The following is a 9,426-nucleotide window of genomic DNA, read 5'->3' as shown; positions in this document are numbered from 1 at the left end:
ACCAGCCATCAGGTGACCAAGGGAGCCCAGCTAGCCTAGGGCTGGTTGGGGCAGGGTGGTTTACGCGGGGAAGCCCCAACAGGAGAAAGGGGAAGCCAGGACAACAGGGTGGGGTGGCAAGTGGTGGCCAGACTCTCGCCACCAGGGTCTAGTCTAGCTCAGGGTCAAGCTCAACTTCTTCCCTGCGTCACTGGCCCCCAGTCCACTTCTGCCACCAGGTCAACCTGGGAACTAAGGCAGGAATGGGTTGAGGCAGCAAGTCAAGCTGAGCAAGGCAGGCAAAAGTGCATCTTGCCTTCATGGGCCTCTCACAACGACGTCCTTTTTGTGTGCCATGGCTAACAAAACATCCGTGACAGAGAAGCAGCAGGCCAAAGGGGAGCCATGCAGCTGCTGAAGTAGCTCAGTTGGGAGAGCATTAAACTGAAGATCTAAAGGTCCCTGGTTCAATCCTGGACTTTGGCAGGGCTTTTTCTCCCTCTTTGGTGCAGAGGTGGCTTGTTTTCTGGAGCACAGCAACACTTATACCTGCTACAGTGTCCAGTCCAAAATATCAGCCCCCCGATGCAAAAATGCTATCTTAGGATGTAAACAGGAGGCTTCCAGCACTGGGACATCTGACAGAGAGCTCAGTGGGAGGTGTAACAGCTGCTGACTCTGAGGGTCCTGGGCTAAATAAACTTGCAGGTGGAAGTGTTTCAATTTATTTCACTGACAATGAGTAAGGTGATGATTTAATCACAGGTATTTTTCGTAAAGTCACCAGCAGCTCCCCGCCCCACCCCTGGCCCCAGCTCACCTCCGCCTCTGCCTCCTCCCCTGAACGTGCTGCCCCGCTCTGCTTCTCCGACCCCCCCACCCCGGCTTCCATCGAATCAGCTGTTCATGTGGGAAGCCGGGACAGGCTGAGAAGCAGGCGGCAGCTTCGCGTTCAGGCCCAGGGAGGTGGAGGTGAGCTGGGGTGGGGGGGCGCAAGGAGGGCCACCCACACCACAGCAGGTAACATGTGGGGGCGCGCAGGGGAACTGCTCCTCGCCCCAGCTCACCTCCGCCTCCCTGGGCCTCAGTGTGAAGCCATGGCCTGCTTCTCAGCCTTCCCCGGCTTCCTGCCAAACAGCTGATTCATGGGGAGCTGGGGGGGGCAGAGAAGCAGAGCGGGGCGGCGCGTTCAGGGGCGGCGGTGGAGTGGAGGTGACCTGGGGGTGGGGCGGGGAGCTGCCGGTGGGTGCTCTGCACCCACCAAATTTTCCCCATGGGTGCTCCAGCCCCGGTGCACCCACCGAGTTGGCACCTAAGGCTCCACTTTTTATGTGATCAGTGGGGGGAGCGGCCGCTCCCCCTGTTTCCCCCCAGCTACGCTCCCCCACCCCTAGGAGCCAGAGAGACCTGGCGGATGCTTCCTGGGAGCTGCCCCAGGTACGCCCTGCCGGAACTCCCCACCTCGCCCCCTGGCAGGTCCCTCTGGCTCTTAGGGGTGGGGTGGGCTCCCACTACAGTGGCCCACAAGACCCTCCTGCCTGGTTCTGGGGGCAAACAGGGGAGGGAGATGGATGGGGCAAGGTTCCCGGGGGCGCGTCAAGGAACGCGGGGGGGTTGGATGGGGCAGGAGTCCTGGGGGGCGGGGGTGGGCAACGACCCCCTCATGGGGTGAGGAGGGAACCCGTTGTTAAGATTTTGGCAGCTTATCACTGGATACACCCCAAGACGGAAAAAGAAAAGGAGTACTTGTGGCACCTTAGAGACTAACCAATTTATGAAGTGAGCTGTAGCTCACGAAAGCTTATGCTCAAATAAATTGGTTAGTCTCTAAGGTGCCACAAGTACTCCTTTTCTTTTTGCGAATACAGACTAACACGGCTGTTACTCTGAAACCCCAAGACAGGTGGCTAATCCCCCACAGGATATTTCAAACCAGCAACAAAAGCAAACTTCTGTTTCACCACACTGGCTAACAAGAAGTTATGAAAGCAGTTTCCTTTGGCATTCCAGTTCTTGTATTACCACCGAAAACACTAGACTTAGAGATGAGTGGGCCTTTAAAACCAATCTCTTCAAATAAAAGGTTCTTCCGATCCCAAAGGACCAGCCACACACCCAGGTCAATATATAACTTACATCTTACCCACAAATCACGCTGTTGCCAATCCTTTAGTATCTACAATCTCAAAGTTTATTCATAAAAATAAAGAAAGAAAGGTGAGAATTAAAATTGATTAAAGGAATCAAATGCATTCAGGAATTGCAAAGTTCTTGGTTCAGGCTTTGTAGCAGTAATTAAATAAACTGCTGGTTTAAGTCAAGTCTCTGGCTGCTTCCAAATCATTGGAAGGACCTCAGTCCCTTCGTTAGAATGCTCCCATTTGGATAGTCCATATTCCAGAGGTTTCAGCAGGAAAGAGGCAAAATGGAGGGGTTTCCAGGGCCTTTTATATCTTCTTCCATGTGGTGGGAAACCCATTGTTTCAAACAAAGCCCTCAGCACAGCTAGTGGAAAATTACAGGTGACAAGATAGTGTTTGGAGTCACGTGGGCAAGTCATATGTTCACATATGAAGCTAGGATAACCTTGCTGGCACCTGACCAAAATGATCAAAGAGGAGACAAGATGCTTTCAAAAGTTGGGGGGAGGGAAAAACAAAGGGTCTGTCTGTATGATGCTTTTTCCAGGGACAGAACAGGAATGCAGTCTTAGAACTTAGTCAGTAATCTAGCTAGATATGCGTTAGATTATGATTTCTTTAAATGGCTGAGAAAATAAGATGTGCTGAATAGAAAGGATATTCCTGTCTGTGTGTCTTTTTGTAACTTAAGGTTTTGCCTCAAGGGATTCTCTATGTTTTGAATCTAATTACCCTGTAAGGTATTTACCAGCCTGATTTTACAGAGGTGATTCTTTTTATTGTTAGTTCTTTTTTACTGTTACTTCTATTAAAATTCTTCTTTTCAAGAACTGAATGCTTTTTTTCATTGTTCTTAAGATCCAAGCTTTTGGGTCTATGGTCACCTATGCAAATTGGTGAGGATTTTTACCAAACCTTCCCCAGGAAGTGGGGTGCAAGGGTTGGGAGGATTTTGGGGGGAAAGACATTTCCAAACTACGTCTTTTCAGGAACCCAGATAAAGTTTGGTGGTGGCAGTGGAAGTCCAAGGGCAAAGGGTAAAATAGTTTGTACCTTGGGGAAGTTTACCTAAGCTGGTAAAAGTAAGCTTAGGAGGTTTTCATCCAGGTCCTCACATGTGTACCCTAGAGTTCAGAGTGGGGAAGGAATCTTGACAGCTCAAATGAAGAATAGGGAGTAACTGGTTTGGCAGCAGCACTGCTGAGAAGGATCTGGGAGTTGTGGTGGATCTGAACCTCAACATGAGTCAGCAATGTGATGCTCTTGCAAAAAAAGCAAATGCAATTTTAGGTTGCATTAACAGAGGCATAGCATGGAAGTCATGGAAGGTGATCACACCACTCTGCTTGGTGCTGCTTAGGCCTCAGCTGGAGTATTGTGTCCAGTTTTGGTCACCAATGTATAGAAAGGATGCAGAGAAACTGGAAGGGATCCAGAGTCAAGCGACAAAGATGATCAAAGGGATGGAATGCAAGCCATGTGAGCAAAGGCTGAAGGAACGGGGTATATTTAGTTTGGAAAAGAGGAGATGAAGGGGGGACATGATAGCAGTTTTCAGATACTTGAAAGGCTGCCATAAAAAAGATAGAGATAGAGATAGGACAGTTGTTCTCCCTTGCCACAGAGAGCAGGACAGGAAGCAATGGGGGTCCAAACTACAGCCCAGCAGATTCAGATTAAATCTCAGAGGAAACTCCCTAACTGTCAGACTAGTAGGACAATGGCACAGAAGTGTACGGAGGTTGTGGAAGCTCCTTCGCTGGAGGTTTTCAAAAGGAGGCTGGCGCCATCTGTCTTGGATGATTTAGACACAACAAATCCTGCATTTTGGCAGGGGTTAGACTAGATGATCCTTGCGGTGCCTTCTAACCCTATGATTCTATGATCTCTTCAGCAAGGGTGCATGATGGGGGTCTGGGTCCGTTTGGGGATACAAGGGGGGCTCTATGGGGTGCATGGCAGGGCATCAAGGATCTGTGGGGATTGGGACACAGGGTGGGGAATCTGGGGTCCTTTTTGGGCTGCAAGAGGAGCTAGGGTCTATAGGGGATCTGGAGGCTGTGTGGATTCAGGATAGGGGGTCTGGGTTCTGCCTGTGGGGCCTAGGAGCTGGAATGCAAGTTGGCAGGGCTGGGGCTGGGGGCTCAGTAGATCTAGGATCAGTTTGTGGGGCCCAGGATGTGTGAGATATCCTATTAGAACCTGCATTTTACAAAACTGTAAACCGGACTCCTGGGGCTGATTCCCCTTTTGCCAGTAGCGGATTTACCATGGCACCACTGGCACCAGGCCCATGCTCCGAAGGGGCCCCAGCCAGCCGCTCTTCTCTCCCCTCTGCCCTCTCCGGCATGGCAGGCTCTGCCAGCAACCAAGCTCCCCCCTCCCCCGCCTCTTCCCCCAACTTGCTACTTCCCTCCCTTTCCCTGCCGCCCATCAGCTGTCCGCCAGAGCCAGGGAGGGGGGAGAGGGGAAGAGACAGGGGCGGGGCCTTGGGGAAGGGGGTGGAATGGAGGCCCCTCTCCAGCCCCCTGCCATGAGCCGCTCAGGGGAGCTGAGGGCACCCCCACGACCCCAGCGCACCCCCCCAGCCCTCTGCCCTGACTCCTGCACCCCCCCACACACACCCAGCCCCCTGCCTTGACTCCTGCACCCCCCACGAACACCCTCAGCCCTCTGCCCTGACTCCTGTACCCCCCACAACCCCAGCCCTGACTCCTGCACCCCCTCACACACACCCAGTCTCTAGTCCTGACTCCTGCACCCCTCCCCACATCCCCACCCCCACCCTGAGCACCAAACGGGAGCTCCTGCACCCTCCCCCCCCCACATACCAACCTTCACCCCTCGCACTGAATGGGAGCTGCCCCAGGTAAGCGCTCCACACCCCCAACCTCCTGCCCCAACCCTGAGCCCCCTCCCTCATTCTACCTCCTGTTCAGACCCTGCACCCCAACCCCCAGCCTTCTCCTTCACACCCAGCCCTGTGCTCAGTGCACCCCCCACCCTCAGCTCAGAGCAGAGCGAGACCAAGAGAATGGGCTAGAACCAGGGAGAAGGTAGGTACCCACTCTATGTGGGCAGGAGTGGGGGGGATCCTAATTACCCCCTCCCCAGACCTGCTGTGCTTGCAGTTTACCCCCAACCCCTCTCTTGCTCCAAGGACCAACCCTAGCTCCTGCCCCACTGTGCTTTTGCCCTCAGCCCCTGCCTTGCTCCAGTCAACAGGGACTAATTCTCACCCCATCCCCCGCTGTGCTCATCTTGCCCCTGTCCCCTGCCTCACTCCAGCTGGGGACCAATCCTTCCCCCTGCCCCCATGCCCAACTGTCTGGGTGGATAAAAATCAATGACTTTAAAAAAAAATCAAATAATCTGATTTTTTTAAATTTAAATTGGATTTTTGAGGAAAAACTATCTAAAGATAGTTTTAATTACGGTACATTATATCTCTTCATGACATAGGGATTATAAATTTTAATTCTATAGTATGAAACAATATATTCATGTCACGTTTAAGAAAAGTTTTGTAAATGAGTTCCCATAGTTCATGGATTAGGGATCCAATCTTCTGGGGTTCCACAGGCTTCTGTGTAGATTATTTAGGTTAATTTTTCTATCTACCCATTGGGACTCAGACTGGAAGATACCATCAGAGATGCAGTTCTCAAACTGTGGATTTGTGTCTCCAGAGGTAATGTGCTTGTTAACAGCAAAAAGGTTTTAAATAAATAAATAATATAGAGAGGTGAGAAATAACAGACCTCAACTTTATTGTCCCTCTGCAAATTTGTGGACACAGGGTCAACCCCTTACCTCTCTTGAAAAGTGAAAAGTTTCAAAAAGTTCAATGAATAGAAGATGGTTGAGGGCAGAAGAGATCTGGATAAGGAAAAGAAGTCTGGAGATAAATGTGAGAATGAGGGACATATGCTTTTTGTTAAACTATTAGTTTGCTGTTGAAGAAAAATATCCAGAATACTTCACGTTGTTGTGTTAGGTAAATAAAACAATTTAAATATCTGTCTGGCGATGTTCTCCTCCTAATACAGCCTGGCAAGAAAATACTCCAAATATGATTAATGATTATCCTGTTGAATTGGAGAGAGTTCACCTCCCAATAACTTCCTAAATCTCTGCATCAGTTACCTTTGGTAAATGAAATAACCAAACGCTCATTCATGTTGTGACATAGCTGTAAAACTCATCTGAAAAGTTTTCAAAATAAATCACGGTTTAAAAATGTATAGTGTATAAGTAGGGGCATAGCGAGCAGATCGAGGGACGTGATCGTTCCCCTCTATTCGACATTGGTGAGGCCTCATCTGGAGTACTGTGTCCAGTTTTGGGCCCCACACTTCAAGAAGGATGTGGATAAATTGGAGAGAGTCCAGCGAAGGGCAACAAAAATGATTAGGGGTCTGGAACACATGAGTTATGAGGAGAGGCTGAGGGAGCTGGGATTGTTTAGCCTGCAGAAGAGAAGAATGAGGGGGGATTTGATAGCTGCTTTCAACTACCTGAAAGGGGGGTCCAAAGAGGATGGCTCTAGACTGTTCTCAATGGTAGCAGATGACAGAACGAGGAGTAATGGTCTCAAGTTGCAGTGGGGGAGGTTTAGATTGGATATTAGGAAAAACTTTTTCACTAAGAGGGTGGTGAAACATTGGAATGCGTTACCTAGGGAGGTGGTAGAATCTCCTTCCTTGGAGGTTTTTAAGGTCAGGCTTGACAAAGCCCTGGCTGGGATGATTTAACTGGGAATTGGTCCTGCTTTGAGCAGGGGGTTGGACTAGATGACCTTCTGGGGTCCCTTCCAACCCTGATATTCTATGATTCTATGATTCTATTCTATGATTCTATGATTCCCTTCTAAAAACCTATATCAATCTCTGTGTTGTGAAGAATATGTATTAAGGTTATAACAACCAACAAGAATGCACTTTTATGTAGAAAACCATGATTAAATGGAGTCTTCCTGATGAGTGATTTAAATCAAATCCACCCTGCCCGCTGTGCTCTTGCCCCGGCCTCTTCATTCCCCAGGGGGGCCCACAAATATGTTTGGCGCCAGGCCCACAAAAAGTTAATCCAGCCCTGCCTTTTGCCCCGTCAGGAAGCAAACAGCGGGACTCATCCCAGAGTGGGAAGGAAGCCTCCATTCCCCCCATCAGCCCCGTGGGGCCTGTCCAGCTCTGCTCAGACTCCCCAAAGCATAGCCAGCAGAAATGAAACTGACAGAGGCTCAGAACCACCGGGCGCTGTCAGGTCGGAAGCAGCCATTTACCAGCTGTGATGGGCGCAGCAGGGTCTGTCCAACAGCTGATCCCGCCCTCAATTCCCAGCCCTGTTCCCCAGTGCCCCCTACCCCCCCAAGACACTCAGCTCCCCCTGCTGGCTGCTGAAAACCTCCCTCTGTATTAAACGTGCAGAGGGCCCAGAATGTCCAAGGCTCCTTGTTAATCCCCCTCCCTGCCAGTCCCCCATGCACAGGGTTTGAATCTCACTCACCGGCCAGCCCCTTTGTGCCAAGCATGCCCCCCTGAAACTCCCCGCTGCACAGGGGTCCTCCCATGCTGGTGGCATAAGGGGCCTGCTCCCAGCCATGGGGCACTGCATGGACCCTGGCTGACACTGGGTGGCCCCCTCACGCTGGGTGCTACACCAGCCCTGACTGAGATCGGGCCACCCCTAATGTGGTGGGTGCTGCACAGCCCCCAGACGAGGCCAGGGGATTTCCCCTTTTGCACCAGGTGCTGCATAGCCCCCAGGTAAGGCCGGGTTTGTTCAATATCTTCATAAATGATCTGGAGGATGGTGTGGATTGCACCCGCAGCAAGTTTGCAGATGACACTAAACTGGGAGGAGAGGTAGATACTCTGGAGGGTAGGGATAGGATACAGAGGGACCTGGATAAGTTAGAGGATTGGGCCAAAAGAAATCTGATGAGGTTCAACAAGGACAAGTGCAGAGTCCTGCACTTAGGACGGAAGAATCCCATGCACTGCTACAGACGAGGGACTGAATGGCTAGGCAGCAGTTCTGCAGAAAAGGACCTAGGGGTTACAGTGAACGAGAAGCTGGATATGAGTCAACAATGTGCCCTTGTTGCCACGAAGGCCAATGGCATTTTGGGATGTATAAGTAGGGGCACTGCCAGCATATAGAGGGGCGTGATCGTTCCCCTCTATTCGACATTGGTGAGGCCTCATCTGGAGTACTGTGTCCAGTTTTGGGCCCCACACTACAAGAACGATGTGGATAAATTGGAAGGAGTCCAGCGGAGGGCAACAAAAATGATTAGGGGACTGGAACACATGACTTATGAGGAGACGCTGAGGGAACTGGGATTGTGTAGTCTGCAGAAGAGAAGAATGAGGGGGGATTTGATAGCTGCTTTCAACTACCTGAAAGGGGGTTCCATAGAGGATGGATCTAGACTGTTCTCAGTGGTAGCGGATGACAGGACAAGGAGTAATGGTCTCAAGTTGCAGTGGGGGAGGTTTAGGTTGGATATTAGGAAAAACTTTTTCACTAGGAGGGTGGTGAAACACTGGAATGCGTTACCTAGGGAGGTGGTGGAATCTCCTTCTTTCGAAGTTTTTAAGGTCAGGCTTGACAAAGCCCTGGCTGGGATGATTTAGTTGGGGATTGGTCCTGGTTTGAGCAGCGGGTTGGACTAGATGACCTCCTGAGGTCCCTTCCAACCCTGATATTCTATTATTCTATGATAGTGTAGTGGAAGAGCTGTACATCAAGAAGTTGTGGCTGAGTGGTTAAGGTGATAGATTAGAAATCTATTGGGGTCCCCCTGCACATGTTCAAATCCTGCCAACTACGGAAGCACTGGGCTGTTATTATAACTGTAGTCTTAGTGCCTGAGCATCCACAGTGTGAACAGGAGCCAGATCTGGTCTCTTTGGCTGTCTACACTTAAAATGTTGCCGTGACACTTCTCTAGCACCTTGGGTAGACAGTCACTACACTGACTGGAGGGGTTTTCCCATCCCTGTAATAGTTACACTGACGGAACAATGCTTCCTTTTATTTAGCACTATCTAACCAGGGCTTAGATAAGCTTTTCACACCCTGAGAAACGTAGCTCTGCCAGTTAAGTGCCCAGCGTGCACCAGCCCTTAGATCCTTCTCAGGATTTCCAGGCAGGCACTGAACTGTGAGAGGAAAACATCAACTCACAAAAATAGAGACTGAATTCCCCACAGTTAATCTCTCTGCACTTTCCAGAACGTCACAAAATTCAATTCATTCCCGCTAGGACAGAGAAAAAAAATAAGTGACACTAAGTTTT

At 50.4% G+C, this 9,426-nt stretch overlaps 1 non-coding gene across 1 annotated transcript; it reads left to right on the top strand.

The window, feature by feature from the left end:
- Positions 1-392: 392 nt before the first annotated feature.
- On the top strand, positions 393-465 carry TRNAF-GAA (transfer RNA phenylalanine (anticodon GAA)). The gene has a single exon. It is a non-coding gene; the product is annotated as a tRNA-Phe (tRNA).
- Positions 466-9,426: the final 8,961 nt, after the last annotated feature.

This window comes from Caretta caretta, chromosome 22 (assembly GCF_965140235.1).
Source record: "Caretta caretta isolate rCarCar2 chromosome 22, rCarCar1.hap1, whole genome shotgun sequence".
NCBI classification, from domain to species: domain Eukaryota; kingdom Metazoa; phylum Chordata; order Testudines; family Cheloniidae; genus Caretta; species Caretta caretta.
The sequence above is the reverse complement of the archived record's forward strand: the minus strand, read 5'-3'. Positions and strand labels throughout refer to the sequence as shown.